Here is a 12337-nt window from a genome sequence, read left to right on the forward strand (position 1 = left end):
GACACATCAGAAAGGGGCGTGTCCGGCCGGTGAGCACCCGTGTTGCGGGGCCTGCAGGCCTGTGAGCTTGATTTTCGGGGCTGGTGATCTCTTTGTTTCTGGGCCTTGGGCCTGGCCAGGCAGACCCTCACGAAATGCCCCATCTTTCCGCAGTCACATGCTGATGGCTGAGTGTGCTGGGCAGCGTGGATGTGGGTGCTGGCCCTGCCCACAGAAATAGTACGGTGTGCCGCCGGTCTGGGCGGGTCGTCACGCGGCGCAGGCCCATAGCATGGCAGAGTCTGGGGAAGGCCGAGGGAGCTTCGCAGGGTCCGCGGGGTACGTGCCTAGGTTGTGGCGGACCACTTCCAGTGAGGTGGCGAGCGTTACCGTGTCCTGAAGGTCATTAGCTCCATTTTCGAGGAGTCGCTGTCTGATATAGGTGGAACGAATGCCGGACACGAACATGTCTCAGATGTGCAGGTTCATGTGGACTTCCCCCGTCACGTTCTGATGGTTGCAGTTCCTGGTGAGCGCGGTAAGCTTTTCCACGTACTCGTCTAGCGTTTCACCTGAGCTCTGCCAGCAGGTAGAGAGCAGTTGCCGTGCATGTACCTCATTTATGGGTTTGACGAAACGCTTTTGTAGGATCTCGATCACCTCGTCGCAAATGGTTGCCTTCTCGATCATGGCAGAGATTCTATGGCTCACCCGGGCATGGAGTAGGCACAGCTTGCGAGGCCCTAGGACGGGAGTTTCCGAGGATTCCAGGTAGGCCTCGAAGCAGCGGAGCCAGTACTTAAAAATTTCTTTGGCCTCCGGTGTCTGTGCTTCCAGGATGAGCTTTTCTGGCTTGAGACCGGCTTCCATCCTAATGTAATCTGCTTATTAAATTTTAGTACCCTCAATAACGACACAAGAATGTGGAATGGTAAATGAAGGCTTTAATAAGCAGAGAACTAGCCAGTTACCGAGACGTGTGCTTACTGAGTGCCACCTACAGGGCGACACCTTGTATACGGCTCCCTGGTGGGCGGAGCCGGAGGCGGAGTCCCCCAGGGTTCCAAACCCGGTCTTAAAGGGACGTCACCTACATGGTGTTAAGGGTACAGCAACCATTCATCACACTAGGTATGATAAATTTCGTAGGAAAATTTATTCCTAATCTCGCAGCAAAAACGACACGCTTGAGAGAAATCATCAAAAAGGTACCATTTTCCAATGGGCTAACAGGCATGAACATGAGTGGCGAATGTTACGGGAAGCATTGTCAACAGCTCCAGTGCTGACATTTTCTGACCCTACAAAGAAGACAAAAATATTGACAGATGTGTCGAAAGATTGCATCAAGACAGTGATGAAAATTGGCTTCCAATTGCCTATGCTTCAAGGTCAATGTCTGACACAGAGCATAGATATGATCAAATAGAAAAAGAATGCTTGGGCTAGATAAATGGATTAACCAAATTCCATGATTACGTATATGGCTGACCGACATTCTTCATTGAGACTGATCATAGACCACTTGTGGTGATAGTAAAGAAAAATCTAAATGAGATGTCACCAAGAATACACCGTATGATGATAAAGTTACAAAGGTACAACTTCAATCTCATTTATACGGCAGGAAAACATCTCGTAGAAGCTGATGCACTTTCTCGAGCTTCGGACCCGAAGGAAGAACAATGTATGGATGAGGATGTGCAAGTTCACGTGAATCTTGTGACAGAATACCTTCCAATGTCCGATGAGAGGTCAAAATTAATCAGAGACGAAACCATCAAAGATGAAATCTTACAGAAGATAACAAAATATCTCACTGAAGAATGGTCAAAGGGATCGTTTTCCAAATATTATAACATGCTAAATGCACAGGCAAAATAGGATTGTCATACCACAATCTTTATGATCCATGATTCTAAATAAGAATTATGAGGGGCACTTAGGCATAGAAAAATGCAAATGAAGAGTTAGAGAAATGGTATACTGGCCAAGTATCAATCAAGCCATTCAAATCATGATAGAAAACAGCAACTTGTCAGAAATTTCAGTACAAACAACAAAAAGAACCAATGCAAATTGGTGAATTAATAACGGTTCCATGGCAAAAAGTAGGAATGGATCTGTTCTATCTGGCAGGAAAAGAATATCTGTGAGTGACCGACTATTTCTCTAACTTTCCAGAAGTGGTACAACTAGCAAACACATCAGCTCGGTGGGTCATCAAGCTTACCAAAGACATTTTTGCTCGCCATGGAATACCTCAAATTGTCATGAGTGACAATGGTCCATGTTTTAGCAGTCATGAATGGACAGAGTTCACACAGAGCTATAATTTCTGACATATTGCTTCTTGTCCTCTGTATCCGCAATCCAATGGGATGGCTGAAAAAGGTGTTCACATTGTGAAGCAGCTACTCAAAAAGCTATGGACAGTTGGGAAGATCCATATCTCGAGTTACTAGCTATAGAGCAGCATCATTGATTAATAGATTGCCATCGTCACAATTGTTGATGAATCACCAGCTCAGAACAATCTTACCACACATTCCACAGGAACCAATGAATCGAAAACTTCTGAGGAAACTCACATTTCAAAAAAGGAGGCAGAAGAGGTATTATGATAAATCCACAAGATGTCTGCAACCATTAGCAAAGAAGATCCTGATGAAAATAGATGGTTGAAGTGTGCAGAGGTAATGCAACAGTCAGGTCCTCAGTCATACATCATCGCCACCGATAACGGGCAAGTTCAAAGAAGAAACAGGAGAGCCTTGCTGAAGGTTCAGCAACCCTTTGTTTTGCAACCACAGGATAATGTTGAAAGCAGTCTCAGGACAACTTAACTAATGCTACCTCAGCATACAGAAATAGAACAAGCTGACAATATACAAAACACAGAAACACAGCAAGAACTATCTTCAACAACAGTTGAAAATCAAGCAAACTCACAAGTTCAACCAATGCATGGAAGGTCGACAAGACACAGAAGAAAGGCAGACAGGTTAAATTTGTGATGGACTATAAACATGTAAATAATCAGAGCAGTATGCATATCATATATATTGTATATTAAATTCAAATACTGTCTGTAAATATTATGCATTTCCAAAGGAAAGGGGATGTGATAATATGCATAAGCAATCATGTCGGTGGCAGTAAAGAACACGACGTGACACTGTTACCTCAGGGAGTCTGGAGATAGTCGTCATAGTGGACAGTCATATTTGTAGTAGCTCTTAGATAATTTATAATAGTAGTTTTTGATCATTTTCTTATGGTTATTTAACCCACGTTATTGTTTAACAATAAACATTTAACTAGTCAAGAACTAAACGTTCTCTAGTGCACTTATTCGACCGGCCAAGCACAAGAACATAACAATGAGCTGCCAATCACGAACGCTGCCACTGTCTCCCATGTGGGGTTGGTCACCTTGTGGTTGGCCTGTTCGAGGATAAAGAATATTGTGTCTCTGCTCAACCCCATCCAGCATCTCACTCAGAGAGTCATGGGGCTGCCTTCCTGGTTGCCACCACCACCCCCCCATCCCCCCACCACCCCCCGATTGGACTTTGAACAAGCACTGGTGAAGTGTTTAAAAGGAGCTCCTCCACTGATTGCTGAGATCGAGTAACACTGCAGTGAGCGAATCAGATGCGGGCCGCCATGAGTGCAGCATGAAACTCGTGGAAAAAAGTTTTGTTTTTCAAAAATGGCTAAATATATGCTGACTTTTCTCACCAAGGACAAAATGGGATTCTCTCTTGAAACCGACACTTTGATAAAATCTGGAAACATTCTGCCTGCCAACTTGTACGATGTCAATAAGATTCTACTTTATGTCTTCAGTGTTTGATCTGGTGCACTAACTCTGTATCTTATATAATTTTCCATTTGGCACCTTTGTAACCAGAGCTACGGACAACAATACCATTCCATTTCTTCTATCCCCAATACTTTTTCCTTTTCAATTCAAATAGTTTAGTTCAAACTTTGGTTATATAAACATTTTGGTGCAGCAGTTAATGTATATAGAGCAGTGCAATCCTGTGCTCCCTACCAGTATGATAAAGTTAAGGCAGTGCCTTATGAAAATGGATTTCTCAAGAGATCAGCCAAGCCCACATCACAGAATTTTGCAAAATGATGTTAATTGGTTTTTAACAAGGCCCTATGTAAATTATTAATTGGGCTGATGCTGGTAAAACACAAGGCATTACTGAAATTAGGCACCTTGTGTGAGGGAGATTCCCAAGCCCACATTAGTCAGCTGGATGGGAGATTTATGTGCTCAAAGGTTCTAATGTGTTAAACGTTTAACATAATCAAATATTGATGAATACAGGAGTATATTGAACCAAATAAACACTAAAGCTGTCTCCATATCCAATCTGTTTTACAAAAAATACACAAACTATTTAAAACTAGTAAAACTAGTGTTATGGTCGAGTTAATTATTTGCAGAAAAAAACAGGGTAGCTGAAAGAAATCCACAGCTGCTTTTCACAAATCCACAAAGGTGCTTCCGGTGGTTCTAACAGCGAGGTTTTGTTAAACAAAGGGTTGTTGTTACAACGGGCCTTGGTTTTGCAATCAATGGTCACTGATCTCAATGGGAAACACAAATACTAAAACACAAGAAATGGGAGGAGGAGTAGACCATTCAGCCCATCGGGCCTGCTCCGCCATTGAATACGATCGTGGCTCATCTTGGGCTTCAGCTCCACTTTCCTGGCGGTTCCCAATGCTCTTCACCCCCTTCTGGGACCAAGGCAGAGATTTTCCATGCCCAATCGGGGCATGTATGATCAGTGACACAACTGGAAAATGTCACTCGAAGGCCCCAGACATGGTACCATTGGGTGTGCAGAATGCGATCACCCACTCTTCCCCATCAATGACAGGCTGCATTTCCCAACACCAAAGGGCAGGAAAGTCATCATAATAAATTTGCATCTAATTATAAAAGGCCAAGCACTGGAATCATTCCCCCATGTCAAATTTAAATCCCATGTAAGTGTGATCTCAGAATGGCACGATGTACAACTGATTTGAAAAGGTGTGTACTGTGAGGAGGGGGGTCGCAGACAAATCTGCATGGCAGTGTCTTGTTGGCTGCTTTGAGGTGCCATGGCGTGGGGAAGTTTGCAGGGAATAAGGGAAGTGAGGGGACCCAGGGGCACAGGGAACAGCGGGGAGGGATTGCCTAGGGCTCTGAGGGGTGGGTGAATACAATGGCCAGGCAAAAATCAAAAGCCAAATATTAGCACTCTATTGCAGCTGAGATTCTGTAACTTCAGGTCAATTGACATGCTTGGAGTCAGTCTAGTCACATAGTTGGGCCCACTCAAGCAGCATTAATATCTGAGAGTGCTAATGATTGCTGTCTGACATCAACCCCTCGCATGCAGACTTCCAGATCTAATGAGTGCTATGCTGCATAACCATTGGAGAGGCTTGAGGATCCCCTTAGAAAGGCAGCCATTTAACACTGACTGAGGGGTGCGCTCCTAATCCCTTGACTATTCTCCCTCATGGTCCAAGTAAAGTGCAGAGCCTTGGAGTATAGTTTAGGACAATGCATGGCTTGAGATGAGAGATCAGGATACAGTCAAATGGCTGAAGCTGTCGCCACTTGGTCATATGGTGTGGGACGGGAGTTGGAGAGGGCATTTGGTCAATCATTGTGCGCGTTAAACACTGTGTATCATATAGTGGCCAGGGCTCTGCGACATGAATAAAGGGGCATTGAGAGGCAGTTCCAGGTGATGACTTGACAAAGAGTGGACCTGAGCAGATAAATGGTGACCGTTGTGTGTTTCTCTTTGATACCACAGTGAGGAGACTGTCAAGAAGATAAAGCCTGGTGATCACGCTGTTGGTCACATTGGTCACCTACTGCAGGATTCACTTGCCGCTGCATTTGGCACCACAGGGACTTGGAGGGTATCCACTGCCCGTAATCACGAAAGTGGGCTACCGGAGCAATAGGTCAGAAGGTGAAAAAATTGAGGGAGAGCTAGGGAATAGGGCCAGTATAGCTCTGAGGAAGAGCAGACAGGGAGATGTTGCTGAAAACAGCAGGTCTGGTGGCCTGAAGTGCATATATTTTAATGCAAGAAGTATAACAGGTAAGGCAGATGAACTTAGAGCTTGGACTAGTACTTGGAACTATGATGTTGTTGCCATTACAGAGACCTGGTTGAAGGAAGGACAGGATTGGCAGCTACACATTCCAGGATTTAGATATTTCAGGCGGGATATAGGGGGATGTAAAAGGGGTGGTGGAGTTGCACTACTGGTTAGGGAGAAAATCACAGCTGTACTACGGGAGGACACCTGAGAGGGCAGCGAGGCTATATGGGTAGAGATCAGGAGTAAGAAGGGTGCAGTCACAATGTTGGGGGTTTACTACAGGCCACCCAACAGCCAGCGGGTGATAGAGGAGCAGATAGGTAGGCCGATTTTGGAAAGGAGTAAAAGCAACAGGGTTGTTGTGATGGTAGACCTTAACTTCCTCGATATTGACTGGGACTCACTTAGTGCTCGGGGCTTGGACAGGGCAGAGTTTGTAAGGAGCATCCAGGAGGGCTTCTTAAAACAATATGTAGATGGTCTAATGAGGGAAGGGGCTTTACTGGACCTGGTTTTGGGGAATGAGCCCGGCCAGGTGGTAGAAGTTTCAGTAGGGGAGCATTTCAGGAACAGTGACCACAATTCAGTAAGTTTTAAAGTGCTGGTGGACAAGGATAAGAGTGGTCCTAGGGTGAATGTGCTAAATTGGGGGAAAGCTAACTGTAACAATATTAGGCGGGAACTGAAGAACCTAGATTGGGGGCGGATGTTTGAGGGTAAATCAACATCTGACATGTGGGAGGCTTTCAAATGTCAGTTGAAAGGAATACAGGACCGGCATGTGCCTGTGTGGAAGAAGGATAAATATGGTAAATTTCAGGAACCTTGGATAACGAGAGATATTTTTGGCCTCGTCAAAAAGAAAAATGAGGCATTTGTCAGGGCTAGAAGGCTGGGAACATACGAAGCCTGTGTGGAATATAAGGAAAGTAGAAAGGAACTTAAGCAAGGAGTCAGGCGGGCGAAAAGGGGTCACGAAAATCTATTGGCAAATAGGGTTAAGGAAAATCCCAAGGCTTTTTACATGTACATAAAAAGCAAGAGGGTAGCCAGGGAAAGGGTTGGCCCACTGAAGGACTGCGAGGGAATCTATGTGTGGAGCCAGAGGTAGTGGGCGAGGTACTAAATGAATACTTTGCATCAGTATTCACCAAAGAGAAGGAACTGGTGGATGTTAAGTCTGGAGAAGGGTGTGTAGAAAGCCTGGGTCACATTGATATCCAAAAAGACGAGGTGTTGGGCGTCTTGAAAAATATTAAGGTAGATAAGTCCCAAGGGCCTGATGGGATCTACCCAGAATACTGAAGGAAGCTAGAGAGGAAATTGCTGGGGCCTTGACAGAAATCTTTGGATCCTCACTGTCTTCAGGTGATGTCCCGGAAGACTGGAGAATAGCCTATGTTGTTCCTTTGTTTAAGAAGGGTAGCAAGGATAATCCAGGGAACTACAGGTCGGTGAGCCTTACGCAGTGGTAGTGAAATTACTGGAGAGAAATCTTTGAGACAGGATCTACTCCCATTTGGAAGCAAATGGACGTATTAGTGAGGGGCAGCACGGTTTTGTGAAGGGGAGGTCGTGTTTCACTAACTTGATAGAGTTTTTTGAGGAGGTCACAAAGATGATTGATGCAGGTAGGGCAGTGGATGTTCTCTCTATGGACTTCAGTAAGGCCTTTGACAAGGTCCCTCATGGGAGACTGGTACAAAAGGTGAAGTCACATGGGATCAGGGGTGAGCTGGCAAGATGGATACAGAACTGGCTAGGTCATAGAAGGCTGCGACTAGCAATGGAAGGGTGCTTTTCTGATTGGAGGGCTGTGACTAGTGGTGTTCCGCAGGGATCAGTGCTGGGACCTTTGCTGTTTGTAGTATATGTAAATGATTTGGAGGAAAATGTAACTAGTCTGATTAGTAAGTTTGCAGACGACACAAAGGGAGGTGGAATTGCAGATAGCAATGAGGACTGTCAGAGGATACAGCAGGATTTAGAAAGTTTGGAGATTTGTCGGCGAGACGGCAGATGGAGTTTAATCCGGACAAATGTGCATTTTGAAAGGTCTAATACAGGTAGGGAATATACAGTGAATGGTAGAACAACCCTCAAGAGTATTGGCAGTCAGAGAGATCTAGGTGTACAGGTCCACAGGTCACTGAAAGGGGCAACACAGGTGGAGAAGGTAGTCAAGAAGACATACGTCATGCTCACCTTCATTGGCCTGGGCATTGAGAATAAAATTTGGCAAGTCATGTTGCAGCTGCATAGAACCTTAGTTCGGCCAGACTTGGAGTATAGTGTTTAATTCTGGTCGCCACACTACCAGAAGGATGTGGAGCTTTAGAGAGGATGCAGAAGAGATTTACCAGGATGTTGCCTGGTATGGAGGGCATTAGCTATGAGGAGAGGTTGCATAAACTTGGTTTGTTCTCACTGGAATGAAGGAGATTGAGGAGCGACCTGATAGAGGTCTACAAAATTATGAGAGGCATAGACAGAGTGGATAATCAGAGACTTTTTCCCAGGGTAGAGGAGTCAATTACTAGGGGGCATAGGTTTCAGGTGCGAGGGGCAAGGTTTAGAGGAGATGTACGAGGCAAGTTTTTTACACAGATGTTAGTGGGTGCCTGGAACTCGCTGCCGGAGGAGGTGGTGGAAGCAGGGACGATAGTGACGTTTAAGGTGCATCTTGACAAATTCATGAATAGATTGGGAATAGAGGGATACAGACCCTGGAAGTGTAAAAGATTTTAGTTTAGATGGGCAGCATGGTCGGCGCAGGCTTGGAGGGCCGAAGGGCCTGTTCCTGTGCTGTACTTTTCTTTGTTCTTTGTTTTGGACACTAAGGGGAAGTTTAGCATGGACAATCCATCTAACCTGCATATCTTTGGACTGTGGGAGGAAACCGGAGCACCTGGAGGAAACCCACGGAGACACGGCGAGAAAGAACTAACTCCACACAGACAGCCAACCAAGGTCAGAATTGAACCCGGGTCCCCGGAACTGTGAGGCAGAAATGTGCCACCATGCCATCCACTGTGCCAAGCATAATGAATATGTTCCATGGTGCTTTAGAAAGCACCCTAGTGGGACGATCTTGTGGGACTCTTGCACACCCCATTGAGGCATGCTGCAACTTCTGTTATTGGGATCGCAAAGTCCAGGTCAATTCTTTTTTTAACAACTGAAATGAGCAGATTGGAGCATAACTGTCTACAGATGATTTAATTTGGTTAAATTGGCCTCTGTTTGCAAACTTCTCCCCTCAGTTTGTAGCTGACTCCTTTGAGTTCCTGACAGGTGTTCTCATTCTAAAAAGTCAAACTGGTTGCTGAAATTTCTGCTCAGCAAATCCAGTCACATTCTCAGCCCAGTAAGACTCAGCCACTTTGAGGAAAAAGATTAAGGATCAATCAGCAAATGCACTTGTCTTCAAATAGACTGCATAGTTAGTGCTGGAGCCTGAAGCTGAACTGCATGTCTGATAGCCTTTACTTGAATAATTCATACTAAATATGTTGAAAGATGTGCGCAGACTTTGGCACTGAGTGTCTGCTCTTTTCACATTTTCTCAATTGCAATGTTGTATCGTTACTGCAGATTAGTAACTTTGTATTTGCATTTATTTCATTGTCACGTGTCCGAGGTACAGTGCAAAATATAGTTCTGTACACAGTCCCAACTGATCATTCCATACATGAAAAAACATAGGACATACATAAATACACAATGTAAATACACAGGCAGAGGCACCGAGTGAAGCATACAGGAGTGTAGTCCTACAGGAGGAACTTCTTCACCCCAAGGGTTGTGAATCTATGGAATTCCTTGCCCAGTGAAGCAGTTGAGGCTCCTTCATTACATGTTTTTAAGGTAAAGATAGATAGTTTTTTGAAGAATAAAGGGATTAAGGGTTATGGTGTTCGGGCCGGAAAGTGGAGCTGAGTCCACAAAAGATCAGCCATGATCTAATTGAATGGCGGAGCAGGCTCGAGGGGCCAGATGGCCTACTCCTGCTCCTAGTTCTTATGTTCTTATGTTCTTACTCAGTAGAGAAGATGTGTGAAGAGATCAGATCAGTCCATAAGAGGGTCATTCAGGAGTCTGGTAAAAGCGGGTAAGAAACTGTTTTTGAATCTGTTAGTGCATGTTTTCAGATATTTATATCTCCTGCCCGAAGGAAGATGTTGGAAGATTGAATAAGTCAGGTGGGAAGGGTCTTTGATTATTCTGCCCACTTTCCCAAAGCAGCGGGAAGTGCAGACAGAGTCAATGGATGGGAGGTGGGTTTGTGTGATGGACTGGGCTGTGTTCATGACTCTCTGTAGTTTCTTATGGTCTTAGGCTGAGCAGTTGCCTTACCAGGCTGTGATGCGGCCAGATAGGATGCTTTCTATGGTGCATCTGTAGAAGTTGATAAGAGTCAAAGTGGACATGCCGAATTTCCTTCATTTCCTGAGAAAGTATAGGCGCTGTTGTGCTTTCTTGGTTGTAGCGTGGACGTGTGTGGACCAGGCCAGATTGTTGATGATGTGTACACCTAGGAATTTGAAGCTGTCCATCTCGGCCCCGTTGCTGCTGACAGGGGTGTGTATGATAATTTGGCTCCTGAAGTCAATGACCAGCTCTTTAGTTTTTCTGACATTGAGCAAGAGAGTGTTGTCGTTACACCACTCCACTCGGTTCTCTGTCTCCCTCCTGTACTATGACTCATTATTATTCGAGATCTGACCCACTATGTTCATGTTGTCAGCAAAACTACAGATGGAGTTGGAGCCAAATTTTGCCGCGCAGCCATGAGTGTCTAGAGTATAGTAGGGGGCTAAGTACGCAGCTTTGTGGGGCCCCATACTGAGAACTATTGTGGAGGAGGTGTTGTTGTTGTTTATCCTTACTGGTTGTGGTCTATAGGTCAGGAAGTTGAGGATCCAGTTGCAGAGTGAGGAGCCAAGTCCTATGTTTTGGAGTTTTGATGTGAGCTTGGCTGGGATTATGGTGTTGAAAGGGGAGCTCTTCCTCAGGAGCTGGTGAGAAGGAAATTTTGAATTCCCCACAGCACACCACCAAATGTTAACTGTCTAGCATTTTAGTGAGGGATGGAATGGAGTACAGAGCTCTCTTGGTGAGAAACTATCTTTTCTCGGGGTACTTGTAGGAAGCATTGGATCACACTACTGGACTCACTCACCCACTCTGTCTCCTCTCCCCATGCAGTGCTCTACCAATGTAACGGTGCATGTGTAGGATTCTGCTGTGTGCTCTTGCAATAACTGGAAACAGTTCTGTAAGGCAATGCTGTAATGTCTTTAAAATGTCAGTAATTGTTTTTAAGAATGTTTGAAAAGGACATATAAGAGTTTGCATCAATTGTAAACAAATCAATTACAATTTTCTTGGATAATACTGGTGACCCTTGATCTAGAAGCAGTAACAACAGGAATGATATGAAGATACAGCAGCGATGTGGCCAGACACAAAGAAGGTTACAAGTTAGAGAGTTGTGGCTGGAGGTGCTCAGCGCACAGATACAGACATAAAGAGAAAGCAGACAGAGAGAAAGATGAACACAGAATTTGTGTGAAGCAAAGTCAGCAAAGTTCTATGAAAAGGTTAGCCAACAAGACTGTCATGACTTGAGTGAGAGAAGGTTAATGGACATGAAATGTGCTAACCATATTGGGGATCTCAGATGGAATATGTTGGCTGATGAATGGAACTCGAGGGTTCAACTGATTGAGTTGGAAAAGCTGTAGGATTGCCTATGGTGCCTCTTTTATGTGGGACATGTGGGTGTTTGTGGTTGTGTAAGATGTATATTTGTTGCAACAACTTTTTAAAGTGCAATTTGTTTTCTTATTTGAAGTATTATTTGTCTTTTGATTCACTTCTTTGTTTACGTTGTTTCTGATTCGTGCTAAAGTAGAAGTTACAAAAAGTAAAATCTTGTTGCTAATTTCTTCATTTGGGGGTTGTTCTGTAACATTGGTTATTTTGCTTTCTGGCTAACCCAAAGGGATCATAATGCTTCCCTGACTAGAATTCCTCATTTTGCAATAAATATTCAAGCAGTGCCTGTGTTATTTACTCAGTTTAAAAAAAAAATATGAAGCTCTTGGATGGACTCTGGAGTGATGTTATATAATGGGTCAGGTACCCTGAATGTTGATAAGGAATTGGAACTTGCCCCTCAATGAAGTACACCAGAATATTTCTGGAGGTGTTTTGC

Source organism: Scyliorhinus canicula, chromosome 9 (assembly GCF_902713615.1).
Source record: "Scyliorhinus canicula chromosome 9, sScyCan1.1, whole genome shotgun sequence".
NCBI classification, from domain to species: Eukaryota; Metazoa; Chordata; class Chondrichthyes; order Carcharhiniformes; family Scyliorhinidae; genus Scyliorhinus; species Scyliorhinus canicula.